Source organism: Pinus tabuliformis, chromosome Q (assembly GCF_031772625.1).
Source record: "Pinus tabuliformis cultivar Carrire ecotype Pingquan chromosome Q, CPIR1, whole genome shotgun sequence".
Lineage (NCBI taxonomy): Eukaryota > Viridiplantae > Streptophyta > Pinopsida > Pinales > Pinaceae > Pinus > Pinus tabuliformis.
In genome coordinates this window covers 1,180,786,932-1,180,800,734 of record NC_142296.1, presented here as the reverse complement: position 1 = coordinate 1,180,800,734, position 13,803 = coordinate 1,180,786,932, and the positions used below count along the sequence as shown (strand labels likewise).

Sequence of the window (13,803 nt, the reverse complement as noted above, 5' to 3'; positions counted from 1 at the left end):
TTTCCTCTCAATTTTCCTCTCAACTAAATTTGAGAGAGCCTCCTTATATCCAATGAAATGCCTTGAGGCTCCACTATCAATTAACCAATGATCCAAAGTATTCGGAGGAGAGGCAGTAGATAAAGCAGAAATAAGATAGAACTCATCTTGTTTTTCTACAACATTATTTTCATCATACCTGGCATTTCTTGTCCTATTGGGAGGTCGATTATTTCCTTCTCAAGCAGCGAGAGCATTCCTCTTTCCTTTATTGTTATACCTATTGTTTCTTTGATTGTTATTGCTTTTGTAATTGTTGTTGTTGTTGTTGTCATCCCTTGGAGGATTTTTCTTGTGAGGACACTCTCTAGCATAGTGGTCGAACCTGTTGCAATTGTAGCATCTTCCTTTGCCTCTTCCTTTGAATCCCTTCTTAGATCCTTGATCTTGTCTCCTTGAATTAGATGGACCGACATCATTCCTTCTTTTAGCATGTGTAGAGAAAGCAGTAGGTTCATTTCCATTGGAGGACTTATCTCTCTCCATCATCCTTGTTTCCTCTTGAGTGCATCTAGCCAATAGCTCATCAAAACTAGGTATCTTGTCATTATTGAGTATAGTGGTGGAAAATGTATCCCATGGTCTTGAAAGATCTCCAAGTGTGATGAGAGTGAGTTCCCTGTTAGCAGTAACTTCTCCAATAGATAGCAAGTCATTCTTGACTTGAGTTATTCTCATAAAATAGGATTGGATAGACTCTTGTTCATCCATCTTGATATCCTTTAGCTTGTTCTTGAGAAAGAGGATTTGATTTGCATTGTTCACTTTGAACATCCCAACCAACTTATCATACATTTCCTTAGAAGTTCCCAAATCAGAAATATAGGCAACCAAATGCTTTTGAATGGAGTCAATCAAAATTTTCTTAGCTTTGACCTCACCTTTTCTATACTTTGTTCTAGCAGCAACAGGTGCATTTGAAGGAGGTTCTACCACTTTCCCTTGCACATAATCCAATACTTCATGCTCCTCCAAGGTCAGGTCCAAAGTCATCTTCCATGCATGATAGTCAGACTTGTCATTGAGCTTATCCTCAGTCTTGAAATATGAAGTAGCAGCCATGGAGACTAGTCCTTGTCAACAAATATCTTGGTGATTGCTTGTTCTCTTGCTTGGGCTTGTCCTCACCTTAGCTTTGATACCATGTTAATTTTAGATAACAATGGTATGTTCTATACTTGCAACAATTACTTCAATGTTCTTTTATTAGCCCAATGTCAATTCCACTTTAATTTCCAATAGCAATCACATAAACCAATTCATATTGACAGTAACTGTAGATAGAACATAAACAATAAATGCAAAAGACAAGTCAAGACAAGAGAACACCAATATTTGGCTCAAGCTAGGGAAAAACCCCAAGATGGGGAAAACCCTTAATCAATCCTTCTTATTATCAAATATCAAATGTTCAGCAGAGAGAGAATGTCCAATAGAGTACAATGATGAGAGTCAAAGTCAATGTGACTTGACTTTAACGATGAGAGTCAAAGTCAATGTGACTTGACTTTTGCAAATTACCCAAACCAATGTAAATCTGATCAGCTTGATGAAGGACTGCAATTTTAAAAATTCAACTTGCCCTAACCAATCAGTAGTCAACGATCAAAACAGCAGTCAAACTTGCCTTCTTGAGCTCAGTCAACCTTAGTCAAACTCGGCCTTCCTTGGTGGTCAAACAGAAGTGAAAACAGTCAACAAATCAGCAGTTAAACCCAGTCAAATCATGTAGTCAACCTGCAGTGAAAACAGTCTTGCAATTCTGTGGTCAATCCTGGTCAAAGCAGCTCATTTTGCCTCGGTTTCTGTGGCAGATAATGCAGCCTGCATGGCCAGACCTATCCCTGGTCAAAATGCAGTCAAACAGTCCTAAAGTCCAAAAGTCAATGCTGGTCAAAGTCTCCTCACAACAGAAAGTCAAAACAGGTCAGATCAGCCCAAGAAACTTCGCACGTGTGGATGAATAGCTGCCTCAGATGTACAAACCAATCAGATGAGGAGAGAGAATGATGTGTGAGTGAATGTGCCAAATGAGGATGAAAGTCTCCTTTATTTGTATGCATTGGAGGGGGATCAATTTGTCTAATCGACCCCTAGCCGACCTTGACCAATTGTGCTCTTGAGGGCTTGAAATCAAAAACATATTTCTTCTTGTCCGATTTTAGTGCTTCCAGAGTCGATTTTGGTCCTCTCGAAAAGAGGAATATTGTCCAATAATCATCTAAGGCCAATGAGCTGCCCAAAGTGGAATTTGGCCCTAGTTGCACATTTTAACATTTTGATTAGAACTCAGTTAGATATTTAAGGTTTTGGAACAGCTTATGTTAAGGGTGGTGGAAACAAGAGGCTACAACTCTTTACTTTATAGGGAGAAAGATCGTCTAGAATTTTACATTTTCCTGGGCTTTCTCTATGCATTTTGGATATACACTTGGGGAAAGAGACCTTGACCGGGTTGAGATCTAGCTTGTTTCCACCATGAAGACTCATTCAGTGATTAGAGTCCTATATTAAGAGCCCTCTCCCCCATTACACTATCAAAGGTCCAGCGCCAAACAGCTAAGCAACAAAGATTTAGTGCATTTTCGATAGTGGGTCAAATCCATCCTTTACAACATTTATGGTGTGTCTCAAGTTTCAACTATCTGATGAGCTAGAGCTTTTATTCTAAACAGGCTAAATCTATAGAATATGGGGCTGTCATGGTTAGAACTTAGAAGTGATTTGGATCAGACATCTAAACCTATAATCATGACCTCGAAAAGCAATTTAGTTCTGGCTTCTGATGAGGCTACTCTAACAGCTTTGGTCTCTGTCTACTTAGTGAAAAGCTAAGTGGCCACAATTATATATCAAAATTGCATATTTTTCACTAGCAGAAATGGTCTAATAAAATCTATCCACTAATGTTCAAAAGGTTTTATCAATGGGATTGGGGAGAGATCATTGTAATCTAGGATCTAAGGTTTCATGCCTGCATTTAGGCACTGCGCACATTTTTAAACCAATTTGAAACAATCCTTGAATAATGTCGACCACCACATACTTTAACACAATCTATTCTGAGATGTTCTAGTAAGGGAAAAATGGTCTTTGATGATGATAGAATGGGCCTTTGTAATAAGATGCTACATCGTGGACTTTAATGACAAAGACATGGATTTTAATTATCTCTGAAGGAAAGTCCCTGATAGAAAAATATTTGAAATCCTAGTGAACCTGGTTCCAGAGGACACTTACAAGTGCTTTATGTTTTGGTGAGACTCGGTAGCAAATAACTGATGCATAGACAATAGCCACACTCAGAAACTTCTCTATGATTTCTTTCTCCAGTGCATATGCCAATGACTTCCAATCGATAATCAGAGAAAACACATCGTCATTGCTACTTACTGAACTCACTTGCATTTGTCTCACTAATTTGTTTCCGTACACTTTCCCTTAGAGACCAGAAAAAATAATAAAACAATGCCATGCAAATTCAGAGTATGAATCCTTTGGATATATTGAAGATATAGATATGTGTTTCAGGTTCTTGTGAAACAGTCATAAGATGAGGCATTTACCTTTGAAATGACTTCTTCGTCTCCTTGTGCCTCTACTACATTTATCTCCAGTGTATCCAATGTGATCAGTATTTGTTTCATTCTTTGTCTCAGAAAACTGCATGCAAATACGCAGGGATAAAATCCATTTAAGGCAAATGAGTAGGAGGAAATGGTGACCCTTTGATAACCACAGAGGTAAATTAAAATTTAACTATAAAATATTTTCAAACACATAGTATCAAGTGCTTTAGACTATACCCAATATTGATGGCAGTTTCCAATTATCTCCAGTCAAACCCCAGATCTTAATACCAGCATGTTCTAGCTTGTCAATGCACTGAGGAACCTGCAAGTTATGAAGGAAATCACTTTAGTTCATGTGAACAGATGAAAGAAAAAACTGAAAAAAAAATACTTCATACAAAATAATAAAACAAAGCAGTGTCTCTTTCATGAGTCATCAACTAATGACAACAGAAATTGTGCCATAAGAAAAACAAGACATTTTTTATATTATGACCCACCCCCTTCTGCAGTTTGTCCTCGACAACAGTTGCGCCAACAAGAATAAGTTCCCTTTCAATTTTGTCTGTGATAGCATCCACTTTTGCATCCTGGTCTGCACGTATAGTATTTATAGCCTCCATAAGTTCTTCATTCCAGACTTTGTACTCCCCTTCATCAAGCTCACAGCATGCAATTGCCAAGGTTTTTAACCCAGCATCAACATATTTGCTTATATGAGTTCTCGTGGCTTCCTCAAATCCTCTTCCTTGCTTCTTTGACAATGTTTCAAAATGACACCACACAGACATAAAAATAGTCATTAATAATTATAAAAGAATCCATCGCCCAATACAAGCATTATAAGCAGAACAATCATTGGCAATGACTTTAACAAGGTTTCCAACATATTGTTGGCCTGCATGCCTCCAATATTAATATATAAGAGCCAACACATGAGGAGGAAAAGGCCTAAGGCTAAATTCTATGCTTGTCTTCAAGACACTTCATATACTTGAAATCTTTATACCGACAGATATTTGGAAAATCTCTGTTCTCACATTTTTTCCTCGTAAGATTTTAATAATATTGAATACTTGTCTTTTCGCTCATAAAGAGAAACGATTTATAAAGGGTTGAGATATACCCTGTCTGCGCCCTTGCAAGATAGAAACAACCGATCCTCCTCCTTCCTTACTATCACAGACATTCTTTTTCGAGCACTACTAAACTCCATACATTTAAAATTATGTACTCGCTGCATAACACGACCTCTATCTGATATCACATTACGGGCCATAAAATGGTCTGGAGCTTACAGCCTCCACAATAAACCTATCCAGCATCAACTTGATATAACACCAGAAATAAACGACAAAGATCCATATGGGGAAAAATATTGTGTACAAACACCCACCTCTCTACCTGGTCAAGGGTAGGGCATGAGACCTGGTTCATGCAGCATAACACTTGTCTGTGTACATTTGAAAAATTCAAAGCCAAGCTCCCTTTGCTGCTACAACAAATCTGCTTCATCTGGTGACTCAGCTTCGTAACTGATTTTACCAGTCTCTTCATATTATTCAGGGATTGCAGTTTGGCAAATAGCCAAAATACAAAAAAACATATGAATAACATCTGCATGCGGCTCCTGCTGCCAATGTCCATTCATGCGGCGTTTGTCTCTGAAATCGAAACCTTTAAAACGAGGTTTCGTCTCCATTTCAGTGCCGACTTGATCATTTACCTCATTGTCTTCAAAGGACAAGTTCTGCAGCTCTACAACATATTTTCCTAGCCTTTCTGCCATTGCCCTTTCCACCGCCGTCATACCTTGAGCATAGGTAGTACCCGCAATAGAGCACTTTAGGAACTCCATCAAATTGTAGGTCAATGTACAAGTTTTATCAGATAGGATAATGTCAACCTGCCCAAGTTCTCCATTCAAATTGGATGTGCGGGCTTGTGCAGGCCTATTTGTTTCAGTATAATACATTTGCTGGTCCTTATTAATAAACAGGTGTTGTTTACCGAGGAATCAATTTTGCCTCTTATTAATAAACAGGGTGTTGTTTACCGAGGAATCAATTTTGCCTGGACGGCCAAAAATCCTCAGAATCCGGTTATTTTTTTCCAAAAAAATTTGATGAGTGGTTAATCTTGTAACTGTGAAAATGGATTCAGCGCCATCAAAAATCAGCCCAGGGCACCAAAAGTTGTCACTTGACAGCTGTAATCTGAATTTCCAAAAAAAATTACTAATTTTTTTCAAAGTCTTGCAAGATTTTCCATATTTTTGGGTAAAATAGACTACTCTATGAGACCTTCACAATTTCTATTGATATATAGAGAGAAGTTGGGATGAGGTAACCATACAGGATAAGTGCTGCCACAAAGTGCAAAAATGATGCTAAAGCTGGTTTGGCATGATTAAAATAAGCATTTGCATCATACGGTCTTAAGTCGCACCAATCTAGCATGTCATCCCTAGTTTTAATTAACATTGATCCGGATTTAAACAGGAACGCAACAAATTACAGAGATAACCATATACACAAAGATGCAGCGGAAATAATACTTCATTTCATTAATGGAAAATACTGAAATATGCTTACAGACAGAAATGGAAATAAACTAGCTAGGGCGATGGTAGCTTATCTCTGAGAAGAGATGTGATGGCTACATGCCTCTGAACTGTGTTACAATGAGGCTCGAAGGCCTATTTATTGTTGAGAAACAATGGAAAACCCTTAACATTCCAAAACCTAACCCTAGGAGATGAAACGCCAAACTGTGGGCCCCGTTTGGGTAAATTGGTACATCAACTTCCCAGGGTCGTAACTTTGGCATACGATCTCCGTTTGACGCGTACAATAGCTCGTTAGAAAGATCTATCCGAGCACTACCAATGTTGCCCCCAGATTTCCCAAAAAACGTCGTTTAGGGCCTCAAAACGGCTCCGGAAGTTCAGGACCCGAAAAACTGCTAAAAATAGTAAGTTGTGCTACAATTAAGGAAACTGAAAATGCTGAGAAAGACAATGGTGGGGGTCCAGGTGGACTTGGCAGGTGGCCACCAATATCCACCTGGATCATTCCTCCCCCCTTAGGAAGCAATGGTCCCCATTGCGTTGAGCTCCTCCATGAGATGAGGAAACTTCTGTTGAACTTGTTCCCTGGTGAGCCACTTGCCCTGCTGAAGGAGTTGGCCCGCTTTGACAACTCGATACAGTTGGATATTCTGTTGGCGAGTGTTCTTGATCTGTGTGTCCATGATCCGATCAGTTGCAGCTTGTTCCATGCAATCTGGATTTAATTCTGTGGGTTTGAGCTGTTCTGCAATGTCGGATGTGTCTAGCAATGGTGGAAAGTATGGCCGAAGGCGGTCCACATTGAATACTAGGTGCAGGCCAAGGAATGGGGGAATGCTGGGCTCAAATGCATTGTCTCCCATAGCCTTAGTAATGGTGTAAGGACCATATCGGAGTGGTCTCAATTTCCGATAGGCTCCAGTAAGGCGTTCCTTTTGCAAATGCAACCAGACTTTGTCGCCCACCTGAAACTTGTGTGGCACCCGATGTTGATCATGTCGCTACTTGTACTTGGCATTTGATTTCTCAAGAATGTCATGGACCTGCTGGCGAATATGTTGGATGCGCTCAATGAAGCTGGTGGCCTTATCTGTTTCGAACTGGACATGAGCTGAATTCATGTGAGTAGCTGCAAGTGGCATGGCCACATCAATGGGGCATAGTGGCTGGAATCCCAAACCCACCTGAAAAGGGCTATGGCTAGTGGAGCTGTGAAGAGCTCGGTTGTAGCTGTGCTGAACGTAGGGGAGGCTCTCGTCCCATGTGCGTGGATGCTTTGAGTTATACATGCGCAGAATGTGCACAATCATCCTATTGACAACCTCTGTCTGGCCATCAGTTTGAGGATGGAAGGCTGTGGACTTCGTGAGTTTGGTGTCCAGCATTGACCAGAGACTGGACCAAAAGGAGCTGAGAAACCGACTGTCCCGATCTGAGATGATAGACTGTGGGATCCCAAAGTGCACCTACACTCGTTCAAAGAAGAGTTTAGCAGTGGCTTCTGCTGTGATATTCTTCTTGCAGGCCATCATAATGGCCATCTTTGAGAACCTGTCGACGACCACAAAAACACAGTCATTTCCATGCTTAGTGGAAGGAAGGCCTGACATGTAATCCATGGAGATGGATTCCCAAGGTCGACTAGGGGTAGGCAACGGGGTATAGAGGCCTTGCTTCTTAATGGTCGGCTTGGCAATGGCACAGGCAGTACATGATCGGATGTACTTCCCAACATCCTGTCGAAGATTCGGCCAATAGAAATAGTTTTGCAGTACTGCCACTGTTTTCTCGACCCCGAAATGCCCAGCAGCCCGACTGTAGTGTGCTTCCCAAATCATCTTGGCACGCTCACTTGAAGGAACACAAAGGTGACCGAGGTGGCATAATAGGGCATCTTGGAGGTGAAAATCTGCAACCTGCCAACCCTCCAATCAGAAGTGGCCAATCAGAAGTGGCCAATCAGAAGTCTCGTGCCCGCAAGAGTTGAGCACGGTGGTTAGCGCCATGATCGGTGGTCGACTGAGGCAATCTGCAACATTATTGGTGCTGCCCTTTTTATACTTGATATTCAAGTGAAACTGTTGCAGATATGTAGACCACTTCTGATGGCGATCATTCTGCAATTTCCCTTGGGTCTGTATGAACTGCAGAGGTCGGTGGTCTGTGTGGATGACCGTTTCCTTCCCCAAAATGTAATGCTTCCATTGTCGGCAGGCCTGTACAATGGAATACATCTCTTTATCATAAGTGGGGTACTTCCGGACTGTGTCTGAAAGTGTTTCACTGTGATATGCCACTGGATGTCCATGTTGAGTAAGGACTGCCCCAATAGCATAGTCAGAGGCATCTGTCTCGACCTCAAATGGTTGTTGTAAATCTAGTAACGCGAGCACTGGTGCCGTGCAGAGGCGATCCTTCAACTCCCTGAATGCCTTCTGTTGAGATTCAGACCAAAAGAATTTTGCTTTCGCCCCGCCCTTGGTGACTTGACTCAAGGGCCAAGAAATATGAGAAAATCCCAACACAAACCTGCGGTAGAAGTTGGCAAGACCTAGAAAGCTGCGGAGCTCTGTTAGAGTGGTTGGAGAGGGCCAATCCCGAATGACTTGGACCTTGGCTGGATCGACATGCACCCCCTGTTCATCAATGATGTATCCCAGATACTGAACCTCGGTCATGCCAAAAGTGCATTTCTCCAAATTGGCACATAGCTTGTGTTGCCGCAGTGTTTGGAGAACCTGTCGGATGTGTTGGAGGTGCTCTTCCCAACTCTGGCTGAATATCAGAATGTCATCCAAGTATACTACTACAAAGGAGTTGGTGAATGGCCGCAAGATGTCATCCATTAGCCTCATAAAGGTTGCAGGAGCATTCGTCAATCCGAAAGGCATGACCAACCATTCGAAGAGGCCCTCCTTGGATTTGAAGGCAGTCTTCCACACATCTGAGGGTTCAATTGGTACCTGGTGATATCCTGACTTCAGATCGATCTTGCTGAAATATTTCGCCCCCTTTAGTTGGTCTAGGAGGTCATCAATCCGCGAGATCGGGTACCTATTACGGACAGTGATCTTGTTCAGCGCTCGATAGTCAATACAGAGTCTCCACGTCCCATCCTTCTTCTGTACCAACACTATCGGGCTCCCACAGGGCGAAGAACTCGGACGGATGTGACCTTTCTGCAGGAGCTCCTGAATCTGCCTCTTGTTTTCATTGTTCTCCAGAACGGAGCGCCGATAAATTGGTCCATTGGGTAACGGCGCACCTGGGGTCAGATCGATGGAGTGCTTGACTTGACAGTGCAGAGGAACCCCTGCCGGGGAGGTGAAGATGTCTTCGTACTCCTCCACAATCTTGTCCATCTGTAGCTGCCGTGCAGAGGGACCCCGTTTGGAGGCCGCGGCCACTGTCTTCTTCTTCCCTTGAGGGCGTATCATCAGGAAAACAAATTTCCTGGTTTTGGAAATGATCTTACTGCATTGTTTTGCAGTAATCAAAGAGATGGCGGCAGGTGGTGCTACCTCTGGTATCCTGAACAACTTATTTCCCAATGTAATAATAACAGCACGGGGCCTTGATTCATACACAGCATGTCGCTTCCACAAGTATGGTTGTCCTAGTAATACGTCACAAACTTCAAGGGGAGCAATGTCACACAATACCTCATCCGTGAAGGGCTTGATGTTGTATGGAAGGCGACACTGCTGGCTCACGCGAAGATCTCGCCCTTGGTGAAGCCACCCAATGGTGTATGGTTGTGGATGTGATGTGGTCGGTAAGCCCAACCGCTTCACGACCTCTGCCGAAATGAGGTTCTTTTGACTCCCGCTATCAACAATGAACTGTATCGGGGAGCCCTTTACCCACATCTGAGAGTGGAAGAGACGCTCCTCCTCCTCTGGATCTTCGGGTTCATTTTTCTGGATCTTTGCGGTAGCAACAGTGGCGCTGGGATCCGCATCAATGATCTGCTTCCCTTTTTCATACCCCTTATCGGGTTCTGACTCAGAGTCGGAACATGCATCTGATTCTGAAACCTTTAGCTCAGCCACCAGTGACTGCTTGGCCCGACACTCACTTGTGTTGTGAGTGGAGCTCTTATGGAACTCGCACCATTTTCCAGTGTCCTTTCTCGGCTTCGCGGCGTTGCTCTTTGCTTGCAGCTTCGGCTGGTTGTCTTGGGCTGTCCCGCCTTGGCTTTGTCCTTTGTTCTGTGGTTTAGGGGCACCTTTCCCCTGCTTTGGATTCGCAGATCCAAAGTCTCGCTTCTTTTGTTTAAACTTCTGCTCGACCTTGACGGCATACCGGTATGCTGCGCCGAGCGAGGGGATGTTTAGGAACTGTATTTCTTCCTGGATGTACTTGTGCAGGCAGCCACGGTATTTGAGTATCAAATGTTGCTCCGAATCCTTGATACCCAACTTTGTGCGAAGGGTATGGAAAAGATTGGTGAACTCCGGCACGTATTGGTCCCTTCCCTGCCGCAGCGTGGTCCACTTTATGTATTCATCCTCATAGCTTCCGACAGGGTAGTACTGCTCCTTGATGGCATCCCGGAACGAATCCCAGGTGGGTGCGGCTGAAAATAGTGAGCCAGTACTTTCATCCTTCTGCTCGCAGTAGGTTTCCCACCAGTCCTTGACGTGGGGGGCTGCTTTGAGAAGAGCAAAAACAATCTTTTCCCGACTCGAAAATTCATGAACAGAAAAATAACCCTCTAGCAGATTTAACCATTTATCTACGGCATCGGCGTCTATCTGACCCTTGAATATGGGGATTTCAAAATTAACTTGTACCTTAAAGGGTGTGGCGTTTCCAGAGGAGCTGTTGGAAGCCGATGCGCCGCTTCTGGGTAACCGCTGAAGGATCTGCGCAAAGCTGTCCATCATCGCGTTCCGTTGTCGCTCGAGCGCTTCTTCGAGCAAGATTTTGATGGGATCTCCTGCCCCCTCGTCTTTCTTCTCGTCCGCCATGGGAGGCCGTCGGGATTTGCGAGGCTGGTCTTGCAAAGGTTCAACCAGTTCAAGCCCTAACTCCTTATATCCCGACCTTGTTGGGGACATGCAAAGAAAAACAGAGAAAAAGCAGACCGCTCTGATACCACTGATCCGGATTTAAACAGGAACGCAACAAATTACAGAGATAACCATATACACAAAGATGCAGCGGAAATAATACTTCATTTCATTAATGGAAAATACTGAAATATGCTTACAGACATAAATGGAAATAAACTAGCTAGGGCGATGGTAGCTTATCTCTGAGAAGAGATGTGATGGCTACATGCCTCTGAACTGTGTTACAATGAGGCTCGAAGGCCTATTTATTGTTGAGAAACAATGGAAAACCCTTAACATTCCAAAACCTAACCCTAGGAGATGAAACACCAAACTGTGGGCCCCGTTTGGGTAAATTGGTACATCAACTTCCCAGGGTCGTAACTTTGGCATACGATCTCCGTTTGACGCGTACAATAGCTCGTTAGAAAGATCTATCCGAGCACTACCACTTTGGGAAGGGCAACATCGGTCCATGGACCCATGTTGCCCCCAGATTTCCCAAAAAACGTCGTTTAGGGCCTCAAAACGGCTCCGGAAGTTCAGGACCCGAAAAACTGCTAAAAATAGTAAGTTGTGCTACAATTAAGGAAACTGAAAATGCTGAGAAAGACAATGGTGGGGGTCCAGGTGGACTTGGCTGGTGGCCACCAATATCCACCTGGATCAAACATGCTCTATGGGACCTTCATAATTTCTATTGATACATAGAGAGAAATTGGGATGAGGTAACCATACAGGATAAGTGTTGTCACAAAGTGCAAAAGTGATGCTAACGCTGGTTTGGCATGATTAAAATAAGCATTTGCATCATTCGGTCTTAAGTCCCACCAATCTAGCATGTCATCCCTAGTTTTGACACCAAAGGTTGTTGAACTGACCAATGCAATTGAAACCAACATATTGAAGGAGAAATAAATAATTTTATCCATTTTCCTCTCAATCCCACTTCTCTTTGATGGTGGGTCAATTGTGTTTTGCATCACTTTTGTATCATGTCCACTAAAACTTATCACACCATAGATATATTCTGTGTTGAGGAGCTTTTGAGTCTCTAAGAAGAATATGTTGAGATGACAGAGGATAGGTTTGACCATCATATTCCATACCGCTAAAAAAATGTGTACAAGCTTGGGTTTGGATCCTCACATTTGATAAAAGCCTTAAAGGATTGGAAACTTTCATTGTTATGCAATTTTGTTATCACTTTCAATGCTTGCTTTAAATTTAAATATGTCTCTTTGTCAAGGTTCATTGTCTCAAGATAGAAAACACCATCCTCATAGCTTGATGACAATAAGAAAAGGTCGGCTGGGAAAAAGAATCCTTCTCCACCCTCACTACATCTCCTACCATCAAAATTTTATACTCTTATTCAACAAAGTTACCATCCTTTGCATGAACTTTGACAATTCGATTATTCACCTCCTTATCCTGCAAGATATAAAAATGTCTTACTAATCCATAAATCACATCATGAGACGACATTGTAAAAAGAAAAGGACATAAAAATGTCTTACTGATCCATAAATCGAATCTTCATACGACAATGTAAAAAGAAAGTCCAGTTGCATATATTGTAGTACAATATTCCTTCTACCAATTTGAGAATTTAAATCTCTCAGACGCTTTATATTACGTGTGGTTTCCCTGTGAGAGCTTGAATCAATCGTTGCTATTTCTTGTCACTAAATGTGATTTATCTGGCCACTTACATGGGGTTACTATGTGGTTTCCTGGGAGAGCTTTGAATCAGGGGACACTATTTCTTGTCACCAAATGTAACTTAACCAACGACTTACATGGGGTTTCCTGAGAAAATCTGACCATTTCAAGCGACGCTTAAAGGAGTAGTCAGAGAATATGGAAAGGGTTCTAGCACGTGGGACGCATCCTTGACCAGCGCTTAAGGTCGATTGAGCAACCAAGTTTTTATAAGGATTTTCTCCCCCACTCTCAATCAAGCAAAGTAATGTTCTACATTTTCTTAAAACTCATTTCCTTTTTAGTAAGTGTTAGCCCTGAGGTGCAGTGCTGCTATTTTAACGGAAATGTCCCATGTTTTAGCTTTGATGGTCCACGTCTCCTCTTGCGCCGCTTTGGCCATAACCTGGACTTCAAAAATTATACACCCACGCTCATAAATATCAGCAAGTCCGCTCTCGGTTCATCTCCTTTCCGCTGCGCCCTCCATTCTCCGATCTCTAATCAGATCAGTCTTCGCCGTCCATTTCATTCGTCGATCCAACGGCTATCGCGCATCGCTTAATCGTCCATCGGCTTATCGCAATCCCATCGCATTGTCCGCCAACCTTTCACCTCTCACCTTTCGCTTTTAAATCCGCTAATGCGATATCAATTCCTCTATCTCTGTGATATGATCCTGTCCATTGATCATATCGCTTCGACGGCTCCTGTGCACTCTCTCATCTATTCTTCCTTAGCTTGATCTCCACCGCCTGAAATAACATAATGCATGGTCGAAAGGGAAAAAAACAACAGCACGATGCAGCCGAACCAACAAAAATGATCATGGAACGTGCTAACAAGAGTGAACCACCTGACA

General features: G+C 42.6%; 1 pseudogene across 1 annotated transcript in view; it reads right to left on the bottom strand.

The window, feature by feature from the left end:
- The window catches only part of LOC149223912 (putative phospholipid-transporting ATPase 9), a 31,504-nt pseudogene extending 18,511 nt beyond the window's left edge, over nucleotides 1-12,993 (bottom strand). The window contains exons 1-7 of the transcript XR_016249002.1: nucleotides 11,912-12,993; nucleotides 5,040-5,610; nucleotides 4,714-4,868; nucleotides 4,112-4,366; nucleotides 3,846-3,933; nucleotides 3,584-3,714; nucleotides 3,280-3,479 (exon numbers count right to left, since the gene is read on the bottom strand). The product of XR_016249002.1 is annotated as a putative phospholipid-transporting ATPase 9 (transcript). The remainder of the gene's footprint in view (nucleotides 1-3,279; nucleotides 3,480-3,583; nucleotides 3,715-3,845; nucleotides 3,934-4,111; nucleotides 4,367-4,713; nucleotides 4,869-5,039; nucleotides 5,611-11,911) is intronic.
- Nucleotides 12,994-13,803: the final 810 nt, after the last annotated feature.